At 53.0% G+C, this 22,211-nt stretch overlaps 1 non-coding gene across 1 annotated transcript; it reads right to left on the minus strand.

Annotated features, from left to right (window-relative positions):
• Positions 1 to 20,362: 20,362 nt before the first annotated feature.
• On the minus strand, positions 20,363 to 20,501 carry LOC111590198 (small nucleolar RNA Z247). Its single transcript, XR_004852909.1, has one exon. It is a non-coding gene; the product is annotated as a small nucleolar RNA Z247 (small nucleolar RNA).
• Between the last annotated feature and the right edge of the window lie 1,710 nt (positions 20,502 to 22,211).

Genomic DNA, 22,211 nt, shown 5'->3' on the forward strand with positions numbered 1-22,211 from the left:
AATTGTTTTGATTCAAATTTGACATATATGGATCACTCTTTGCCACCACTTGGTTTGTTTTTGCAAATCAACTCAAATTTCTATCTCTAAGTCAAATACACATGTTAAGACATAAAGAGAGTCATTCCAAGAGAAATTGATTCAAGATTTCAAAAACTCCCCTTTTTCCCATAATCAACATTTCTCCCCACAAGAAGCCAACTTTTGACAAAAAGCTCTATTCTACTATTTTCAAAATCTCTCAAGTGGTAGCTGATCCATTTATCGCTTTGGCCTTTTATCTTCTCCCCCTTTGGCATCAAACACCAAAACGGGATTAATCTTGGCCCTTGAACCCCATTGCCTCACCAAAATTTTCAATAAGAATGCAAAGGCAATAAGAGTACATGAGATGAACTTGGAATAAGTTACCCTCTCATCTGAGTGCAGTGGAAGTCTTTCATGGTCCAAGTCCACCTCCTTCGAGACTAAATCATCAAACTCAAGCACATGGTTAGTCTCAAAGGGTCAAGTTGTAACGCATCTCCCCTAAACATGTGCATCACTTTGCAACGGACTTGTGAGGTCCAGGGAGTGTTTGTACAACTTGAGCACCATAACTCAGCAACAAAATGCATAAGGAACATGATCAAAGGCATAAACACATGTATGCTATAAATCAATCCAAGTTCCGCGAATCTAAGACGTTTAGCTCACTACGCAACCTGCAAAAGGTCTTCTCATCTAGAGGCTTGGTAAAGATATCGGTTAGCTGGTTCTCGGAGCTAACATGGAACACTTCGATATCCCCCTTTTGCTAGTGGTCTCTCAAAAAGTGATGCCGGATGTCAATGTGCTTTGTGCGGCTGTGTTCAACAGGATTTTCCGCCATGCGGATAGCACTCTCATTATCACATAGGAGTGGGACTTTGCTCAAATTGTAGCCAAAGTCCCTGAGGGTTTGCCTCATCCAAAGTAGTTGCGCGCAACACTGTCCTGCGGCAACATACTCGGCCTCAGCGGTGGATAGGGCAACGGAGGTTTGTTTCTTAGAATTCCATGACACCAGGGACCTTCCTAAGAATTGGCACGTCCTCGATGTACTCTTCCTATCGACCTTACATCCAGCATAGTTGGAATCTGAATATCCAATCAAGTCAAAGGTAGACCCCTTTGGATACCAGAGCCCGAAGCAAGGCGTAGAAACTAAATATCTAAGGATTCGCTTCACTGCCACTAAGTGACACTCCTTAGGATCGGATTGAAATCTAGCACACATGCATACGCTAAGCATAATATCCGGTCTACTAGCACATAAATAAAGTAAAGACCCTATCATTGACCGGTATGCCTTTTGATCAACGGACTTACCTCCTTTGTTGAGGTCGGTGTGTCCGTCGGTCCCCATCGGAGTCTTTGCGGGCTTGGCGTCCTTCATCCCAAACCGCTTCAGCAAGTCTTGCGTGTACTTCGTTTGAGAGATGAAGGTGCCATCCTTGAGTTGCTTCACTTGGAATCCAAGGAAGTAGTTCAACTCGCCCATCATCGACATCTCGAATTTCTGCGTCATTACCCTGCTAAACTCTTCAGAAGACTTTTTATTAGTAGAACCAAATATTATGTCATCGACATAAATTTGGCATACAAAAAGATCACCGTCACAAGTCTTAGTGAACAGAGTTGGATCGGCTTTCCCAACCTTGAAAGCATTAGCAATTAGAAAGTCTCTAAGGCATTCATACCATGCTCTTGGGGCTTGCTTAAGTCCATAGAGCGCCTTAGAGAGCTTACACACGTGGTCGGGGTACCGTTCATCCTCGAAGCCAGGGGGTTGCTCTACGTACACCTCCTCCTTGATTGGCCCATTGAGGAACGCGCTCTTCACATCCATTTGGAACAACCTGAAAGAATGGTGAGCGGCATATGCTAGCAGAATACGAATGGACTCTAGCCTAGCCACAGGAGCAAAAGTCTCCTCAAAGTCCAAACCTGCGACTTGGGCATAACCTTTTGCCACAAGTCGAGCTTTGTTCCTTGTCACCACTCTGTGCTCGTCTTGTTTGTTGCGGAACACCCACTTGGTTCCCACAACATTTTGCTTAGGACGAGGCACCAGTGTCCAAACCTCATTCCTCTTGAAGTTGTTGAGCTCCTCTTGCATGGCCAACACCCAGTCCGGATCTAGCAAGGCCTCTTCTACCCTGAAAGGCTCAATAGAAGAGACAAAGGAGTAATGCTCACAAAAATTAACTAATCGAGATCGAGTAGTTACTCCCTTGCTAATATCACCCAGAATTTGGTCGACGGGATGATCCCTTTGGATCATCGCTCGAACTTGGGTTGGAGGTGCTGGTTGCGCTTCTTCCTCTATTACATGATCATCTTGTGCTCCCCCTTGATCACACGCCTCCTGTTGATGAACCTGTTCATCGTCTTGAGTTGGGGAATGCACCATAGTTGAGGAAGAAGGTTGATCTTGCTCCTTTTGTTCCTGTGGTCGTACATCACCAATCGCCATGGTTCGTATAGCGGCCGTCGGAACATCTTCTTCATCTACATCATCAAGATCAACAACTTGCTCTCTTGGAGAGCCATTAGTCTCATCAAATACAACGTCGCTAGAGACTTCAACCAAACACGATGATTTGTTGAAGACTCTATACGCCTTTGTATTTGAGTCATAACCTAACAAAAACCCTTCTACAGCTTTGGGAGCAAACTTAGAATTTCTACCCTTCTTCACTAGAATGTAGCATTTGCTCCCAAATACACGAAAGTAAGATACATTGGGTTTGTTACCGGTTAGAAGCTCATACGATGTCTTCTTGATAAGGCGGTGAAGGTAGACCCTGTTGATGGCATGGCAAGCCGTGTTCACAGCTTCCGACCAAAAACGCTCGGGGGTCTTGAATTCTCCAAGCATCGTCCTCGCCATATCGATTAGCGTCCTGTTCTTCCTCTCTACCACACCATTTTGCTGTGGTGTGTAGGGAGCGGAGAACTCGTGCTTGATCCCTTCCTCCTCAAGATACTCCTCCACTTGAAGGTTCTTGAACTCGGACCCGTTGTCGCTCCTTATCTTCTTCACCTTGAGCTCAAACTCGTTTTGAGCTCTCCTTAGGAAGCGCTTGTGGGTTCCTTGGGTCTCAGACTTATCCTGCAAAAAGAATACCCAAGTGAAGCGGGAAAAGTCATCCACAATAACTAAACCATACTTACTTCCCCCTATGCTTAGATAAGCGACGGGTCCGAAGAGGTCCATGTGTAGCAGCTCCAGGGGTCTTGATGTGGTCATCACATTCTTGCTGTGATGTGTTCCTCCCACCTGTTTACCTGCTTGACATGCTGCACAAGGTCTATCTTTTTCGAATTGCACGTTAGTTAAACCTAACACATGTTCTCCCTTTAAAAGCTTGTGAAGGTTCTTCATCCCCACATGTGCTAAGCGGCGATGCCACAACCAGCCCATGCTAGTCTTAGCTATTAAGCATGCATCTAGACCGGCCTCCTCTTTTGCAAAATCAACTAGATAAAGTTTGCCGTCTAATACACCCTTAAAAGCTAGTGAACCATCACTTCTTCTAAAGACAGACACATCTACATTAGTGAATAGACAATTATATCCCATATTGCATAATTGACTAACAGATAACAAATTATATCCAAGAGACTCAACTAAAAACACATTAGATATAGAGTGCTCATTCGATATTGCAATTTTACCTAACCCTTTTACCTTGCCTTGGTTCCCATCACCGAATATTATTGAATCTTGGGAATCCTTGTTTTTGACGTAGGAGGTAAACATCTTCTTCTCCCCCGTCATATGGTTTGTGCATCCGCTGTCGATAATCCAGCTTGAACCCCCGGATGCATAAACCTGCAAGGTAAGTTTAGGCTTGGGACTTAGGTACCCAACTCTTGTTGGGTCCTACAAGGTTAGTCAAAATTGTCTTAGGGACCCAAATGCAAGTTTTATCACCCTTGCATTTTGCCCCTAATTTCCTAGCAACTATCTTCCTATCCTTTCTACAAATAGCAAAGGAAGTATTTAAAGCATGATATATTGTAGAAGGACTATCTATAACTTTCCTAGAAACATGAACAATATTCTTTCTAGGCACATGATGAACATATCTCCTAGACATATCTCTATCATGCATATGAGAAGAACTAGAAGCAAACATAGCATGTGAATCATAAGCATGTGAATCATAACTTCTATAGTTATTTCTAGCATGTCTCCTATTATGATACATAAAAGCATGGTTCTTTTTAGTACTACTTGCCATAGGAGCCTTCCCTTTCTCCTTGGCGGGGATGGGAACCTTATGGCTTGTTAAGTTCTTGGCTTCCCTCTTGAAGCCAAGTCCATCCTTAATTGAGGGGTGTCTACCAATCGTGTAGGCATCCCTTGCAAATTTTAGCTTATCAAATTTGCTCTTGCTAGTCTTAAGTTGAGCATTAAGACTAGCCAATTCATCATTAAGTTTGGAAATTGAAACTAGGTGTTCACTACAAGCATCAATGTCAAAATCTTTACACCTACTACAAGTTTCAACAATTTCTACACAAGATGTTGATTTACTAGCTATTTCTAACTTAGCATTTAAATCATCATTAATGCTCCTTAAGTTAGAAATTGTTTCATGGCAAGAAGATAATTCACAAGAAAGCATTTCATTTCTTTTAACTTCTAGAGCATGAGATTTTTGTGCTTCTACAAATTTGTCGTGTTCTTCATACAACAAATCCTCTTGCTTTTCTAAACGCCTATTCTTATCATTCAAGGCATCAATCAATTCATTAATTTTATCTACCTTGGTTCTATCTAGGCCCTTAAATAAACATGAATAATCTATTTCATCCTCATCACTAGACTCATCCTCACTAGAAGAAGCATAAGTAGAGTTTTGAGTACTTACTTTCTTCTCCTTAGCCATAAGGCATGTGTGACGTTCGTTGGGGGAAGAGGGATGACTTGTTGAAGGCGGTGGCGGCGAGTCCTTCATTGTCGGAGTCGGAAGAGGAGCAATCCGAATCCCACCTTGCCTAGATGCGCCTCGCCCTTTTCCTTCTTATAGTTCTTCTTCTTCTCCCTCTTGTTCCCTTGATCCTGATCACTATCATTGTCGGGACAGTTAGCAATAAAATGACCAAGCTTACCACATTTGAAGCATGAGCGCTTCCCCTTTGTCTTGGTCTTGCTTGGCTGCCCTTTGCGACCTTTTAGCGCCGTCTTGAATCTCTTGATGATGAGAGCCATCTCTTCATCATTAAGTCCGACCGCCTCAATTTGTGCCACCTTGCTAGGTAGCGTCTCATTGCTTCTTGTTGCCTTGAGAGCAAGAGGTTGAGGCTCATTGATTGGACCATTCAATGCGTCGTCCACGTATCTTGCTTCCTTGATCATCATTCGCCCGCTCACGAACTTTCCAAGTATCTCCTCGGGCGTCATCTTGGTGTACCTAGGATTCTCACGAATATTGTTTACAAGATGAGGATCAAGGACAGTAAAAGACCTTAGCATTAGGCGGACGACGTTGTGATCCGTCCATCGCGTGCTTCCATAGCTTCTTATCTTGTTGACAAGGGTCTTTAGCCGGTTGTACGTTTGAGTTGGCTCTTCTCCCCTTATCATAGCGAATCTCCCGAGTTCGCCTTCCACCAACTCCATCTTGGTGAGCATTGTGACATCATTCCCCTCATGAGAGATCTTGAGGGTGTCCCAAATTTGCTTGGCGTTATCCAAGCCGCTCACTTTGTGGTATTCATCCCTGCACAAAGAAGCTAGAAGAACAGTAGTAGCTTGTGCATTTTTATGAATTTGCTCATTGATAAACATGGGACTATCATTACTATCAAAATGCATTCCATTCTCAACTATCTCCCATATGCTTGGATGGAGAGAGAACAAATGACTATGCATTTTGTGACTCCAAAATCCGTAGTCCTCTCCATCAAAGTGAGGAGGTTTACCAAGTGGAATGGATAATAAATGAGCATTTGTACTATGCGGAATACGAGAGTAGTCAAAAGAAAAATTTGAATTTTAACCGGTTTCCTTCTCTCGCAGTCGTTGTCGTCGTTGTCCTTTTGGGAAGAAGTGGACTCATCGCTGTCGTCGTAGTAGACGATCTCCTTGATGTGTCTTGTCTTCTTCTTCTTCCCATCTTTGCGTCTGTGGCCTGAGCCCGAGTCGGTAGGCTTGTCATCCTTCGGCTCGTTAACGAAGGACTCCTTCTCCTTGTCGTTGATCACGATTCCCTTCCCCTTAGGATCCATCTCTTCGGGCGGTTAGTCCCTTTCTTGAAGAGAACGGCTCCGATACCAATTGAGAGCACCTAGAGGGGGGGTGAATAGGTGATCCTGTAAAACTTAAAACTTAAGCCACAAAACTTGGTTAAGTGTTAGCACAATAATCACCAAGTGGCTAGAGAGAAGTCTTAGCAAAACACAATAACCAACAAGAGATCAATCACAGAGATGGCATGGTGGTTATCCCGTGGTTCGGCTAAGACCAACGCTTGCCTACTCCATGTTGTGGTGTCCCAACGGACGAGGGTTGCTCTCAACCCCTCTCAAGCGGTCCAAAGACCCACTTGAATACCACGATGTTTTGCTTGCTTTTCTTAATCCCGTTTGCGAGGAATCTCCACAACTTGGAGCCTCTCGCCCTTACACTTAGATGATCACAAAGAAACACGGAGTAAGGGAGGGATGAGCAACGCACACAAGACTCAAAAATCAGAGCAACAACACGCACACAAGTCGCAACAAGAGCTCGCAACACAACCCAATGAGTTCACAACTCCACTAGAGCTCTATATGCTATCACAACGAAACAAATGCGCGGAATCGATGTCTTGGTGCTTAGGAATGTTGTAAGTATGCTTGGTGTACTCCTCCATGCGCCTAGGGGTCCCTTTTATAGCCCCAAGGCAGCTAGGAGCCGTTGAGAGCATTCTAGGAAGGCTGATCTTGCCTTCTGTCGACTGGTGCACCGGACAGTTCGGTGCCCGATTTCTTTCCTTAAATGGCGCAGCCGACCGTTGGCAGCCAGAGATCCGTTGGCGCACCGGACATGTCCGGTGCACACCGGACAGTCTGGTGCCCCCTTCTAGCCATTGGCTCGGCCACGTGTCCCGCGCAGATCGCGCGGCCGACCGTTGGCTCACCGGACAGTCCGGTGCACACCGGACAGTCCGATGAATTATAGCCGAACGTCGCCAGTGAATTCCCGAGAGCGGCCAGTTCGCTCGATCCAGCCTGGCGCACCAGACACTGTCTGGTGCACCACCGGACAGTCCAGTGCTCCCAGACTTAGCAGAGTTTGGCTGAACAAGGCCATCTCATTTCCAATTCGATTTTTCCTGTTTCCAGCACTTAGACACGATACATTAGTCTCTAAAACAATGTACTAAGTCTGAGAAACATACCTTTATCCTTGATTTGTACTTTGTCCACCATTTTACACTTAGGCACTTGTGTTGGACACTAAATCACCAAAATACTTAGAAATGGCCCAAGGGCACATTTCCCTTTCAGCGGCCGCTGCTCCTGCCCGCCTGCCACCGCCATTACTGCCGGCCCATTTCTGGCCGCATTGACCGTCGCGCCAGGCTGGCACTACTGGGTCGTGCGCTGGGTCGCCTCGAGTCGCGGTATTGGTTCCGCAGTCGAGGAGGCGCGGTGGTGGCGCAAGTGGCGGTGCAGTTGCATGCACGAAGCATTCGGCGCGCCGGTTGCATGACGCGTGGGCCTGGGCCTCCATGCTGGGTGTGTTGGGAGTCGGAGAAGCGCGCCCACTTGGCACGGTTGCATGTCGCCTGCATGGCTGCCCACCCCTTTCGCCCGTTGGTCTGGGCAAAAGTGGAGAGTCGCTTGTAACCGCTGGGCGGTTGTACACACCGCGCACGGCGGTTTGGCTTCTTCTGCTCTGAGTCGGCTTGCATGACGTGTGGGACCCAGCCCCTGCGCCGCAGGGGAGGACCTTGGAGCGTGTTGGAGAAGACTCAGCCCGCGACGGCTGGGGACGCAAGTAGGGAGAGTCGCCTTTAAAAGGAGGGTGACCCCCTTGGAAGGCGACCATGTCTTCGCGCTCCCTTATGCATCGTGTCTTTCCACCTTCCAGGCCCCCGGATGGGGGATACCCGCCGTCTTTCCGCCTTGTCATCGGGGGAACGCAACTCCGTGGGAGTTGGTACCTTTCAGCCATCGTTCGGCTTCAAGGATTTTCATCATGCGGCCCGGTTGCACCCCTCCACCGGCGGTCACCCAAGATGGTGACCTCCAGTTCGATGACAGGGGAAAGCAAATCGGGCCACGGCCTCTGCCCCTCCCTCAGCCTCAAGGATTTTCATCACCAGGGCTGGGGAGGGGAGTGTGCCGAGTCGGGGTCGGCCTCTGCGTGGGCGGTGGCCCGCTCCATCCCTCAGTGATCGGGGGGAAGGGCGGTTGTTGTCCATGGCGCTGGCAGCAGCCGCGTGCCTGGCTCTCGGACGCGAGTGGCTTCGGAGCCGCTCTCGGCGCCGGCTTCTGCCACGGCAGCTGGAAGAGGTTCTTCCGCCGACGAGATAGCCAGGGCCGCCCACGGACCGACCTCCAACTCTACGGCCTTCTGCCCGTCCTTGCCTCACGAGTTTGGGCATGGGCGGGGGCCACCTTGCAGCAGCATCCGCCATGAGGTCATCGCTGCCGCTGTTCGGCCCCCTGGAGCAGAAGTCGTCGTCGTCGCCGCTGCCGGAGCGGGCGACGACGCGCCGTTCGTCGGTCTTCTGTTGCTCCGCAGGCCCCCCCATCGAGTGGGGTTGTTCGTACCTGCGGAGGTGGAACCAGAGTTCTGTTTGTAATGGCACTTTGGATGCCAGTGTTTTTGTTCATTGTGGCTGTCGAGGCCTGAACATGTATGTAATTTCGGCACGGAGCCGTGTTTTTTCCTCATTTTCGAGCGCTATGACTCGCCTGTTGGTTGTCTGAACCGCTTCACCAAGTGTGGGTCGCCCCGGGTAAAGGCGACGAGTGAGGTATCCGTATCCCGGAGGCGTAGGAGTCCCTCGGCTCGGTCAGCCTTGTTGTTCGAAGCTTCCCTTGCTTAGTTAAAGGAACCCCTCAGCCGCCCTTCGATGAGCCGAGGCCGGGGGTAGCGGTGTCAGCGCGAACAGAGGCAGAGTTGGCCTGTAAAGAAGACCTGGTCGGCCGGAGCCTGGCCGGGTTGCCCGTTAGCGGGACCGACACCGGAATTGACCTGTCGAGGCCTCGGGTCGGGCTGATGCCCGCGGTGGACAGCCGGCCGAGGCCTCGGGGTGACCAGCCGAGCCGCCTGCCCGAGCCGGATTCTCGGAGAAGACCCTGGCGGCGATGGCCCGGGCGCAGCGATGACGTCGTCCTTCAGAGTGGAGATCTTCGGACCGCGTCGCCGTCCGAGGCTAGGTCGGACCTCGCCGAAGCTGTTGTCGATGCCGAGGGTGCTGCTGCTCCCTTCAAGCGTCAGGATCCGAGCCTACAGGATCGGATTGTCTTGTAGCGTGTATTTCCTGCAGCCGCCGAGGCCAAAACACACCCTCGCCGTGTTGTAAAGCTGCGTCTCTTTTCCTCTTGTTTCGAGTATCCGGACTTTTTTGTCGGTAACAGAAATGTTTGTGCGAGCGAGAGTTGCTTCTCGCGGAAGGTGATGAGTGAGGTATCCGTATCCCGGAGGCGTAGGAGTCCCTCGGCTCAGTCGGCCTTGCCGCTTACGCGCACTCTTACCCGTCCATGGGGCTCTGTTACCGACGCAGTCGAGAAGGCTCGAAGAATCGCTTCGGCAGAAGAGCTTCCGAACGTGAAGACTTGTTCGGTCTGCGGAATCACTTATCCGAACATGAGTTACTTATCGCAGAAGGTGATGAGTGAGGTATCCGTATCCCGGAGGCCTAGGAGTCCCTCGGCTCGGTCAGCCTTGGCTGCTTACGTGTACTCCGTCGTTTTCAGGATCCACTTTCGAAGTAGTCAAAAAGCACGAAAGACATTCTGGCAGAAAAGATCTTTTTTCGAGGAAAATTTCGACGCAGAGGGGGTTCCCCCCTTTTAGCCCCCGAGGGAGGGTCGGGCTTTGCCGAGGCGAGGCCGACCCTTCCTTGATGACTAAACTTTGCGTGGGAGCGAGGTATATGAACAACTTGTAAACATCTTAAGGGTAGAAGCGACGTAGCTGTTGGATGTTCCAAGCGTTGCTGTAGACCTCGCCTTGGCTGTTGGCCAGCTTGTATGTTCCGGGCTTCAGAACTTTGGCGATGACGAACGGCCCCTCCCAGGGGGGCATGAGCTTGTGCCGCCCTCGGGCGTCTTGTCGCAGTCAAAGCACCAGGTCGCCCACCTGGAGGTCTCGGGACCGGACCCCTCAGGCGTGGTAGCGTCGCAGGGACTGCTGGTACCGCGCCGAGTGTAGTAAGGCCTTGTCCCGAGCCTCCTCCAGCTGGTCCAGCGAGTCTTCTCGGCTAGCTTGGTTGCTTTGGTCGGTGTAGGCCCTTGTCCTCGGGGAGCCGTATTCCAGGTCTGTGGGCAAGATGGGCTCGGCCCCGTAGACCAGGAAAAACGGCGTGAAGCCCGTGGCTCGGCTCGGCGTTGTCCCCAGACTCCAGACCACCGAGGGGAGTTCCTTCATCCATCGCTTGCCAAACTTGTTGAGGTCGTTGTAGATCCGAGGCTTGAGCCCTTGTAGAATCATGCCGTTGGCACGCTCTACTTGCCCATTTGACATGGGGTGAGCTACGGCGGCCCAGTCCACCCGGATGTGGTGATCCTCGCAGAAGTCCAGGAACTTTCTGCCGGTGAACTGGGTGCCGTTGTCGGTGATGATGGAGTTCAGGACCCCGAAGCGATGGATGATGTTGGTGAGGAACGCCACCGCCTGCTCGGACCTGATGCTGTTTAAGGGTCAGACCTCGATCCACTTGGAGAATTTGTCGATGGCGACCAACAGGTGCGTGTAGCCCCCGGTTGCCTTCTGCAAGGGGCTGACGAGGTCCAGACCCCACACAGCAAAGGGCCAGGTGATGGGTATCGTCTGTAGAGCCTGAGCGGGTAGGTGGGTCTGCCTTGCGTAGAACTGACACCCTTCGCAGGTGCGGACAATTCTAGTGGCGTCGGCCACCGCCGTCGGCCAGTAGAAGCCTTGTCGGAAAGCATTCCCGACAAGGGCTCGAGGCGCTGCGTGATGGCCGCAAGCCCCCGAGTGTATCTCTCACAGGAGTTCCTGACCTTCGACGATGGAGATGCATCGCTGGAGGATGCCGGAGGGGCTGCGGTGGTAGAGCTCCTTCTCATCTCCCAGCAAGACGAACGACTTGGCGCGTCGCGCCACCCGCCGAGCTTCGGCTCGGTCGGAGGGTAGCTCTCCTCGGTGGAGATATTGCAGGTATGGGGTCTGCCAGTTTTGATCAGGCGTGACCCCGCTTTGCTCCCCCTCGACGCGCAGCGTCTCGCCCTCGGGGGCCGAGGGTACCTCGGGCCGGACCGAGGGTGCCTCGGCCGAGCCGAGGGTGCCTCGGGCTGTGCCGAGGGTCCTCGGGCTGGGCCGAGGGTGCCTCAGGCTTGGGCGTGTCGCCGATCTTGACGGAGGGTTGATGCAGATCCCAGGAGAAGACGTCCGGGGGAACCGTTGTTCGCCCCGAGGCTCTTTTAGCCAGCTCATCCGCAGTCTCGTTGTAGAGCCGGGCGATGTGGTTGAGCTCGAGCCCGTAGAACTTGTCTTCCAGGCGCCGAACCTCATCGCAGTAGGCCTCCATCTTCGGGTCGCGGCAGTGGGAGTTCTTCATGACTTGGTCGATGACGAGCTGCGAGTCACCGCGAGCATCGAGGCGTCGGACCCCTAGCTCGATGGCGATCCGCAATCCATTGACCAGAGCCTCATACTCGGCCACATTGTTGGACGCCGGGAAATGGAGGCGTAGCACGTAGCGTAGGTGCTTCCCGGGGGGCGAGATGAAGAGTAGGCCTGCGCCGGCTCCTGTCTTCATCAGCGACCCGTCGAAGAACATGGTCCAGAGCTCTGGCTGGATCAGAGCTGTTGGGAGCTGAGTGTCGACCCATTCAGCTACGAAGTCCGCCAAGACCTGGGACTTGATGGCCTTCCGAGGAGCGAACGAGATTGTCTCGCCCATGATTTCCACCGCCCACTTTGCAATCCTACCCGAGGCCTCCCGACACTGGATGATCTCCCCCAGGGGGAAGGATGACACCACAGTTACCGGATGAGACTAGAAGTAGTGTCGCAACTTCCGCCTCGTTAGGATCACCGCGTACAGCAGCTTCTGAACTTGTGGGTAGCGGATCTTGGTTTCGGACAGTACCTCGCTGACGAAGTAGACTGGCCTCTGAACGGGCAATGCATGCCCCTCTTCTTGCCTTTCGATCACAATCGCGGCGCTAACCACCTGAGTGGTCGCGGCGACATAGACCAAGAGGGCTTCTCCAGCAGCTGGGGGCACCAAGATAGGCGCCTTCGTGAGGAGCGCCTTCAGGTTCCCGAGGGCTTCCTCGGCCTCAGGGGTCCAAGTGAAGCACTCGGCCTTGCTTAAGAGGCGGTACAGAGGTAGACCTCTTTCGCCGAGGCGTGAGATGAAGCGGCTTAGAGCCGCGAGACATCCCATGACCCTCTGTACGCCTTTCAAGTCCTTGATGGGCCCCATGCTGGTGATGGCTGCGATCTTCTCTGGGTTGGCTTCGATGCCCCGCTCGGAGACGATGAACCCCAAGAGCATGCCTCGGGGCACCCCGAAGACACACTTCTCGGGATTGAGCTTGACGCCTTTCGCCTTGAGACATCGGAATGTCACTTCAAGGTCGGAAAGGAGGTCGGAGGCTTTCCTCGTCTTGACTACGATGTCATCGACGTAGGCCTCGACCGTGCGGCCAATGTGTTCGCCGAACACATGGTTCATGCACCGCTGGTACGTCGCGCCCGCATTCCTCAAGCCAAACGGCATGGTGACATAGCAGTACATGCCGAAGGGTGTGATGAAAGAAGTCGCGAGCTGGTCGGACTCTTTCATCCTGATTTGATGATATCCTGAGTAGGCATCGAGGAAAGACTGGGTTTCGCACCCAGCAGTGGAATCCACAATTTGATCGATGCGAGGCAGAGGGTAGGGAACCTTCGGACATGCCTTGTTTAGACCAGTGTAGTCTACACACATCCGCCATTTCCCCCCTTTCTTTCTCACAAGCACAGGGTTGGCAAGCCATTCGGGATGGAATACCTCTTTGATGAACCCTGCCGCCATTAGCTTGTGGATCTCCTCGCCTATGGCTCTGCGCTTCTCCTCGTCGAATCGGCGCAAAGGCTGCTTGACGGGTCGGGCTCCGGCTCGGATGTCCAGCGAGTGCTCGGCGACATCCCTCGGTATGCCGAGCATGTCCGAGGGACTCCACGCGAAGACGTCGGCGTTCGCGCGGAGAAAGTCGACGAGCACTGCTTCCTATTTGGGATCGAGCCCGGAGCCGATCCGGATCTGCTTGGAGGCGTCGCCGCTGAGGTCGAGGGGGACGGACTTAACCGTCTCCGCTGGCTCAAAGTTGCCGGCATGTCGCTTCACGTCTGGCACCTCCTTAGAGAGGCTCTCCAGGTCGGCGATGAGGGCCTCGGACTCGGCGAGGGCCTCGGCGTACTCCACGCACTCCACGTCGCATTCGAACGCGTGTTTGTACGTGGGGCCGACGGTGATGACCCCGTTGGGGCCCGGCATCTTGAGCTTCAGGTAGGTGTAGTTGGGGACGGCCATGAACTTCGCGTAGCATGGTCTTCCCAGCACCGCGTGGTAGGTTCCTCGGAACCCGACCACCTCGAACGTCAGGGTCTCCCTTCGGAAGTTGGAGGGTGTTCCGAAGCAGACGGGAAGGTCGAGTTGTCCGAGGGGTTGGACGCGCTTCCCGGGAATGATCCCATGGAAGGGCGCAGCGCCTGCCCGGACGGAGGACAGATCGACACGCAGGAGCCTGAGGGTCTCGGCGTAGATGATGTTGAGGCTGCTGCCTCCGTCCATGAGGACCTTGGTGAGCCTGACGTCGCCGATGACGGGGTCGACGACGAGCGGGTATTTCCCCAGGCTCGGCACATGGTCGGGGTGATCGGCTCGGTCGAAGGTGATGGGCTTGTCGGACCAGTCTAGATAGACTGGCGCCGCCACCTTCACCGAGCAGACCTCCCGGTGCTCTTGCTTGCGGTGTCGAGCCGATGCATTCGCCGCTTGCCCACCGTAGATCATGAAGCAGTCGCGGACCTCGGGGAACTCTCCTGCCTGGTGATCTTCCTTCTTATCGTTGTCGCGGGCCCTGCCACCCTCCGCGGGTGGCCCGACCCTGTGGAAGTGGCACCGAAGCATGACACACTCCTCAAGGGTGTGCTTGACGGGCCCCTGGTGATAGGGGCACGGCTCCTTGAGCATCTTGTCGAAGAGGTTGGCACCTCCGGGGGGCTTCCGAGGGTTTTTGTACTCGGCGGCGGCGACAAGGTCCGCGTCGGCGGCGTCGCATTTCGCTTGCGACTTCTTCTTGCCCTTCTTCTTGGCGCTGCGCCGAGTTGACGCCTCGGGGGCATCCTCCGATGGGCGGCCCTGGGGCTGCTTGTCCTTTCGGAAGATAGCCTCGACCGCCTCCTGGCCGGAGGCGAACTTGGTGGCGATGTCCATCAGCTCGCTCGCCCTGGTGGGGGTCTTGCGACCCAGCTTGCTCACCAGGTCGCGGCAGGTGGTGCCAGCGAGGAACGCGCCGATGACATCCGAGTCGGCGATGTTGGGTAGCTCGGTGCGCTGCTTCGGGAATCGCTGGATGTAGTCCCGGAGAGACTCTCCCGGCTGCTGTCGGCAGCTTCGGAGGTCCCAGGAATTCCCGGGGCGCACGTACGTGCCCTGGAAATTGCCGGCGAAAGCTTGGACTAGGTTGCCCCAGTTGGAGATCTGCCCCGGAGGCAGGTGCTCCAACCAGGCGCGGGCGGTGTCGGAGAGAAACAGGGGGAGGTTGCGGATGATGAGGTTGTCATCGTCCGTTCCACCCAGCTGGCAGGCCAGACGGTAGTCCGCAAGCCACAGTTCTGGTCTCGTCTCCCCCGAGTACTTTGTGATAGTAGTCGGGGGTCGGAACCGGGTCGGGAACGGCACCCGTCGTATGGCCCGGCTGAAGGCCTGCGGACCGGGTGGTTCGGGCGAAGGACTCTGATCCTCCCCGCTGTCGTAGCGTCCCCCACGCCTGGGGTGGTAGCCTCGGTGCACCCTCTCGTCGAGGTGGGCTCGACGGTCGCGGTGATGGTGCTCGTTGCTGAGGCGACCCGGGGCCGCAGGCGCTGTGTTGCGCGTGCGCCCGGTGTAGACCGAGGCTTCCCGCATAAATCGGGAAGTCGCGGCATGAGGTTCCGAGGGGTACCCCTGCCTTCGGGAGGCGGAGCTCTCGGCCCGTCAGACCGCGGCGCCTTCCAGGAGATTCTTGAGCTCTCCCTGGATTCGCTGCCCCTCGGTGGTTGATGGCTCCGGCATCGCGCAGAGGAGCATTGCTGCTGCAGCCAGGTTCTGGCCGACCCCACTGGATGCGGGTGGCGGCCTGACCCTGACGTCGTCGGCGATGCGGTGCTGGAGGCCCTGGGGTAGATGACGTATTTCTCCGGCCGGAGGTTGGCCCGCCCATGCCTGCCCGACGTCCCGGTGGACCGGCTCAAGCGCTCCTGCTCCCTCGTCGAGCCTGGCCTGCACCCCGCGGATTTGCTCGAGCTGTGGGTCATGGCCCCCCGCTTGAACGGGGACCACAGCTAGCTCCTGTGGGATGTCAACGTGAGACACCGGCCTAGGGAGATCACCGTCCTCCGGCCTACCGAGATGGTTGCCTTCGGAGGGACCCCCTAGATCGACGTGGAAACATTCGCGGCTTGGGCCGCAGTCCTCGTCGCCGAGGCTACGACTACCGTCGGAACAGTCGGAAAGGTAGTAGTCGCATGCGGTCATGAAGTCCCGCATGACACTGGGGTTGCCAAGTCCAGAGAAATCCCAACAGAAGCTGGGCTCGTCGTCTTCCTCGGACCCAGAGGGCCCGTAGGTCGAGACGTCCGTCAGCCGGTCCCAAGGTGACCGCATACGAAACCCCAGGGGGTTTGGGCTCGCCTCTACGAGAGCGCCCGCCAAAGCGAAGCCGCCAGGCGGGTTGAGGCTGAATCCAAATGACGTGTGATGGGAATCGGTCGGTACCTCTTGGTCGACGGGCGGTGATGAAGTCACGTCGGGGACTGACTGCACCGTCGTCTCAGGTACGAGGGTGACGTCCAGCAAGCTTTTCGCGAGCGTGCTGGCGTCGTCCGCTTGCTCAGGATTGGCGTGTCGCGGGGAGACCGCGCTCGTCTTCGTCTCAAGCGCGAGGTCGATGCCCGGTGCGCCCCCCGTTGGGGTGCCGGCGCTGTCGACTCGCTCGACAGCCGACGAGGCGCTGCCTCCTGCTTGGCCTTGGTTGCCCCGCCTTCCCCTCCGTCGGCGGGGAAGAGGGCGGGATGAGCTCGAAGGTTGTTTTCCACCACGCGGGGAAGACGTCGTCGATTCCGCCGCCGGCGGGCGGGTTGTCGGCCGCCGTTGCCGCTGCCGCCCGGTGGTGGAATGAGTATCATGTCGTAGCTGCTGTCGAGGGACATGAACTCAAGACTCCCGAAACGGAGCACCGTCCTGGGTTGTAGAGGTTGCTGGAGACTGCCCATCTGGAGCTTGACGGGAAGCTGTTCGTCAACACGCAGCAGGCCCAAACCTGGCGCGCCAACTGTCGGCGTTTCGAGACCGGGGGGTCCCTAAGCCGATGAGTGAATGTCGCCGCGTGCCCCAGCCCAGATGGGTCGAGCGCGAGGCCGAGCGCGAAGGGGGGAAGTGAGGTGGCCGGAGATGGGCGTGAGAGAGGTGGAAATCCCGCGGCCTTCGTGTTCGTCCCGCGCCCAGGTCGGGTGCGCTTGCAGTAGGGGGTTACAAGCGTCCATGCGGGAGAGGGAGCGAGCGGCCTCACGTGAGCGCCTGTCTCGTCCTCGTCCCCGCGCAACCCTCTCTAAGAGGGCCCTGGTCCTTCCTTTTATAGGCGTAAGGAGAGGATCCATGTGTACAATGGGGGGTGTAGCGGAGTGCTACGTGTCTAGCGGAGGAGAGCTAGCGCCCTAAGTACATGCCGTCGTGGCAGCCGGAGAGATTTTGGCACCCAGCTGGTGTGATGTCGTGGCCGTCGGAGGAGCGATGGAGCCTGGCGGAGGGACAGCTGTCGGAGCAGTTGAGTCCTTGCTGACGTCCTCTTGCTTCCGTAAGGGGGCTGAGAGCCGCCGTCATCACCGAGTATGCGGGGCGCCATCATTGCCTATCTGGCGGAGCGAGCCAGATGGGACGCCGGTCTTGTTCCCTGTGGCCCGAGTCAGCTCGGGGTAGGGTGATGATGGCGCCTCCTGTTGACATGGCTGGTCTGTGCCCTAGGTTGGGCGGTGTGGAAGCTCCTCCAAAGCCGAGGTCGAGTCTGTCTTCCGTGGCCGAGGTCGAGTCCGATCCCCCGGGTCGGGCGAGGCGGAGACTGTCAGCTGAGGCCAGGGCGGAGTCCGAGCCCTGGGGTCGGGCGAAGCGGAGTTCGCCGTCTTCTGGGGCTGAGCCCGAGTCCGAGCCCTGGGTCGGGCGGAGCGGAGTTCGTCGTCTTCCGGGACTTAGCCCGAGTCCGAGCCCTGGGTCGGGCGGAGCGGAGTTCGCCGTCTTCCGGGACTTAGCCCGAATCCGAGCCCTGGGTCGGGCGAAGCGGAGCTTCCTATGGTGCCTTCGGTCGGGCCTGACTGCCTGTCAGCCTCACTCTGTCAAGTGGCACCGCAGTCGGAGCGGCGTAGGCGGCGCTGTCCTTCTGTCAGGCCGGTCAGTGGAGCGGCGAAGTGACGGCGGTCACTTCGGCTCTGCCGGCTAGGGGGCGCGTGTCAGGATAAAGGTGTCAGGCCACCTTTGCATTAAATGCTCCTGTGATTTGGTCGGTTGGTGCGGCGATTTGGTCAGGGTTGCTTCTTGGCGAAGACAGGGCATCGGGCGAGCCAGAAATATGTTCGCCGCTGGAGGGGGGCCTCGGGCGAGACGGAGATCCTCCGGGGTCGGCTGCCCTTGTCCGAGGCTAGGCTCGGGCGAGGCGTGATCGAGTCCCTCGAATGGACTGATCCCTGACTTAATCGCACCCATCAGGCCTTTGCAGCTTTATGCTGATGGGGGTTACCAGCTGAGAATTAGGAGCCTTGAGGGTACCCCTAATTATGGTCCCCGATAAATACTTACTCTCATCGATGCTTATGTAAGCAATCAGGCCAAATAGATCCATGTGGAGTAGTTCAAGCGGCCTCTCGGTCGTCATGATGTTCTTGTGTGGATGATGAGCTCCAACCTGCTTCCCTGCTTGACATGCACTACAAATCTTGTCTTTCTCAAAATGAACATTGGTTAGTCCTAAAATGTGTTCCCCCTTTAGAAGCTTGTGAAGATTCTTCATCCCAACATGAGCAAGTTGGTGATGCCAGAGCCAACCCATGTTAGTCTTAGCAATTAGGCAAGTGTCTAGTTCAGCATTGTTATCAGTGAAATCAACTAAGTATTAGCTAACCATCTAACACTCCCTTAAAAGCCAGTGAATCATCATTTCTTCTAAAGACGGTAACATCAACATCAGTAAATAAACAGTTGTAGCCCATTTTGCATAATTGAGAAACAGAAAGCAAGTTGTAACCTAGAGATTCTACAAGAAATACATTAGAAATAGAATGGTCAGGTGATATAGTGATTGTACCCAACCCTTTGAGCAAACCTTGATTTTCATCCCTGAATGTGATTGTCCTATGGGGATCATCATTTTTCTCATATGAGAAGAACATTCTTTTCTCCCCTATCATGTGGTTTGTGCACCCGCTGTCGATTATCCAGCTTGTTCCACCGGATGCATAAACCTACAACACAAATTTAGGTGTTGTCCTTAGGTACCCAAACAGTCTTGGGTCCTTTCGCATCAGAAACAAGCACCTTGGGAATGTGATTGATAAGAAATGTGGCGGCAAGAAACGCTTCATCCCAAAATTTTAGGGGCATAGAGGCTTGAGCTAGAAGAGATAGGCCAACCTCTACTATGTGTCTATGTTTGCATTCAGCTGACCCATTTTGCTGATGAGCATGAGGGCATGAAACATGATGTGATATCCCAGTATTTCTGAAAAAGGAATGAAGTTTTTCATATTCACCGCCCCAATCGGTCTGCACAGTAATTATTTTTCTGTTTAAAAGTCTTTCTACTAGACTTTGAAACTCATTGATTTTCTGGAAAACTTCTGACTTGAATTTAAGAAGGTAAATCCAAGTAAATTTGCTAAAGTCATCAATGAAGCTTACATAGTACTTGTAATTGCCAACAGAACTGGGTGCAGGTCCCCATATATCTGAAAAATAAGTTCTAGAGGATGACTCGAAACACTGGATGACTTTGGATATGGCAACTGATGACTCTTTGCTTGTTGACAAGCATCACACACAAACTTCTTATTGGACTCACTATAACATGGAAGATTAAAGCTACTAATAACTTTATGAACTATGGGAGCTGCAGGATGACCCAAGCGGCTATGCCACTTATCAAAGGATGGTTTATTAACTCCAAGAACATTTTTCTTGAAGGGAAGGACGGTTGGCAGGGGGTAAAGACCCTGGTGACTTCTTCCTTTAAGTAGAGTGGTCCTCGTGTCCCGATCCTTTATAAAGAAGACATGAGGGTGAAATTCAAGGAAAACATTATTATCTTTAGCAAGACGATGAACAGAAACAAGATTTTTTGTGGCACGTGGGACATGCAAGATATGATTGAGATTAAGATCATGATTCTGGGTATGAACAGTAGCTTTACCAATATGACTAATTGCCATACCTTCACCATTTGCCGCATGGATTTGATCGCTCCCGTTGTATCTTTCTCTGAAGGATAATTTTTCTAGTTCTCCAGTTATATGATCAGTAACTCACGTGTCCATGTACCAGTTTGTGTCAACTGCATAAGAACTTGTAGCAACAGCAGCCTGTCGAACATCAGAAACATAACAGTTCATCATACCTATGCCAACATCTATCAGCAGTATGTCCAGTCTTTAGACAAACTTTGCACTGTGGAGGATCAGATGAACTGTTATTTGCTCGTGAGTTATTCCCTGGACGCGGAGCACTGTTGACATGACGCCCACCATGTCCTCCATGTTGAGCAAGGCGTTGAGCAGGTGCAGTGCGTCCACCACGACGCTGCCCAGCTAGTCCAGTGGAGAAGCTTCGGCCTCCACGTTCACGCCGACTTGCAGCGTTGGCAGATGATCCGGAAAAGTTGCCTCCGTTGTTGCGAAGGTCTAGCCGAATTTCAAACGCAAGCAGTTGAGAGTACAACTCGCTTACGGAGATGGCCTCGGTTCGAGCAAGGACTGATGAGACCACGGGGTCAAACTCATCGTCCAGCCCGGTGAGAATATATTCAACCAGCTCGTCATCTTCAATGGGTCGTCAAGCTGTAGCCATCTCGTCACCTAGAAAACGCATCTTCCCAATGTACTCAGTTACCGTCATGTTACCTTTCTGCGTGGTGGCCAGGGCCAGATGTGTGTTCACTGCGCGAGCCCGTGTCTTCGATGCGAACATGGTTTCAATCGCCTGCCAGACCTCTGCCGCGATCTCCTTGGTCACGACTTGAATCAAGATCTCCTTTGATACAGAGGAGAGAAGGAAGCTGAGGACTTGTTGATCTGCAGCTAGCCAATCTTCATAGACCGGATTGGTGACCATGTCACCGTCCTTGCCGTCGATCATCATGGCAGGCTTCTTAGCACTGCCGGTGAGATAGCCTTCAAGACGAGCGCCACAGATGGTAGCGAGAACCTGGGCTCTCCATGTTGTATGGTTGTGTTTGGCAAGCTTTTCAGATACAGGATGGGCAATCATGGAGGCAAGTCCAGATACAGAGGAAGAACTGTCAGCCATGGACGTGGATTGGATCTACTTCTATGCTCCGATTACCATGTAAAATTAGAGGAGCGGAAGATATTTGGTGGAAACAGAGCACCTTTACCGTGCGCTGCTTGCATGTTAATATAGGCGACGAAACGCGCTATATCAGTTTACAAAACGAGTCCCATCAGATATACTTGCCAAAGCTTATCGGAAGCAACATCCATATCTAAACTAACCTTCTCAGTAAGCTTCGGCATATAATCAGGAATGGACGTATACAAGTTGTTACAGACTAATATGTTCTAGAGACTTATCTATTCTAACAAGCACATCTCAAGATCCTCCTCATTATTTAATGACGAATTTGGGAACGTCAGAACCTATTTTGATGTTAAGCAAACTTCTAATAAAGAAGCAAGTTAGAATATATATATTAAGGGTTAGTTTGGAAACTCCATTTTCCCATGTGATTTCTATTTTCCCAAGAGAAAATGAACTAATTTCTCTTGAGAAAATGTGGTTCCCAAACTAGCTCTAAACATAATAAAGTAGGGTATACAACCTAAGACGAGGGTCATAATCTAACAAAAACAAATCTTGGACCGTGACCGGGCTTTCTGTTGGGTTGGGCGTTGCGTGGCCTTTATTCTTGACGAATATGAAAAGCTGTAAATAATGGAAAACCTTATGTAGCGACCATCCCCACCATACACTCGCGGACACTCATAGAGAATCATCGAGTTTTATCGAGCAGTTTCTTAGATAAACTTATGTTATGTTGGCGACCAAGAAAAAAACAGGCCTAACAATATAGCCGGAGCCATATCAAACATAACTCATGCTCACAAACCCTATTTAGGGTCCATTCGGTTACCTATGATTTGGTCCAGGAACTATTTTAGGGACTAAATCCGAAACTGAGGCCTTAATACAGCAGGCTTCTATCTGCTTTGGCTCTCGCGCTGTAGCTAGAGCTAAAGGGCGTATCCAGTGTCGTAGACTTCCCGCACTGCGGAAGGGTATATTTAAACCAAATCTTACCTGTATAATATGCAGAGGCTGGGGTTTAAATCCGGCACCTTCCGATTACAGACAGTAGGCTCTATCACTACACCAGATTTGCCCTTAACTAGAGCTAAAAAATTGGCTTCATCGGCATTGTGAGAGGAGAAAAAAGAATGAATATTATGAATTGTACGTGAACTGTTAAGTTTCTGATCCAAATTTTATATATAAAGGCTGTGTTGATGAGTAAAACGGAGG

The sequence above is a fragment of the Zea mays genome, chromosome 9 (assembly GCF_902167145.1).
Source record: "Zea mays cultivar B73 chromosome 9, Zm-B73-REFERENCE-NAM-5.0, whole genome shotgun sequence".
In the NCBI taxonomy this organism is placed as follows: domain Eukaryota; kingdom Viridiplantae; phylum Streptophyta; class Magnoliopsida; order Poales; family Poaceae; genus Zea; species Zea mays.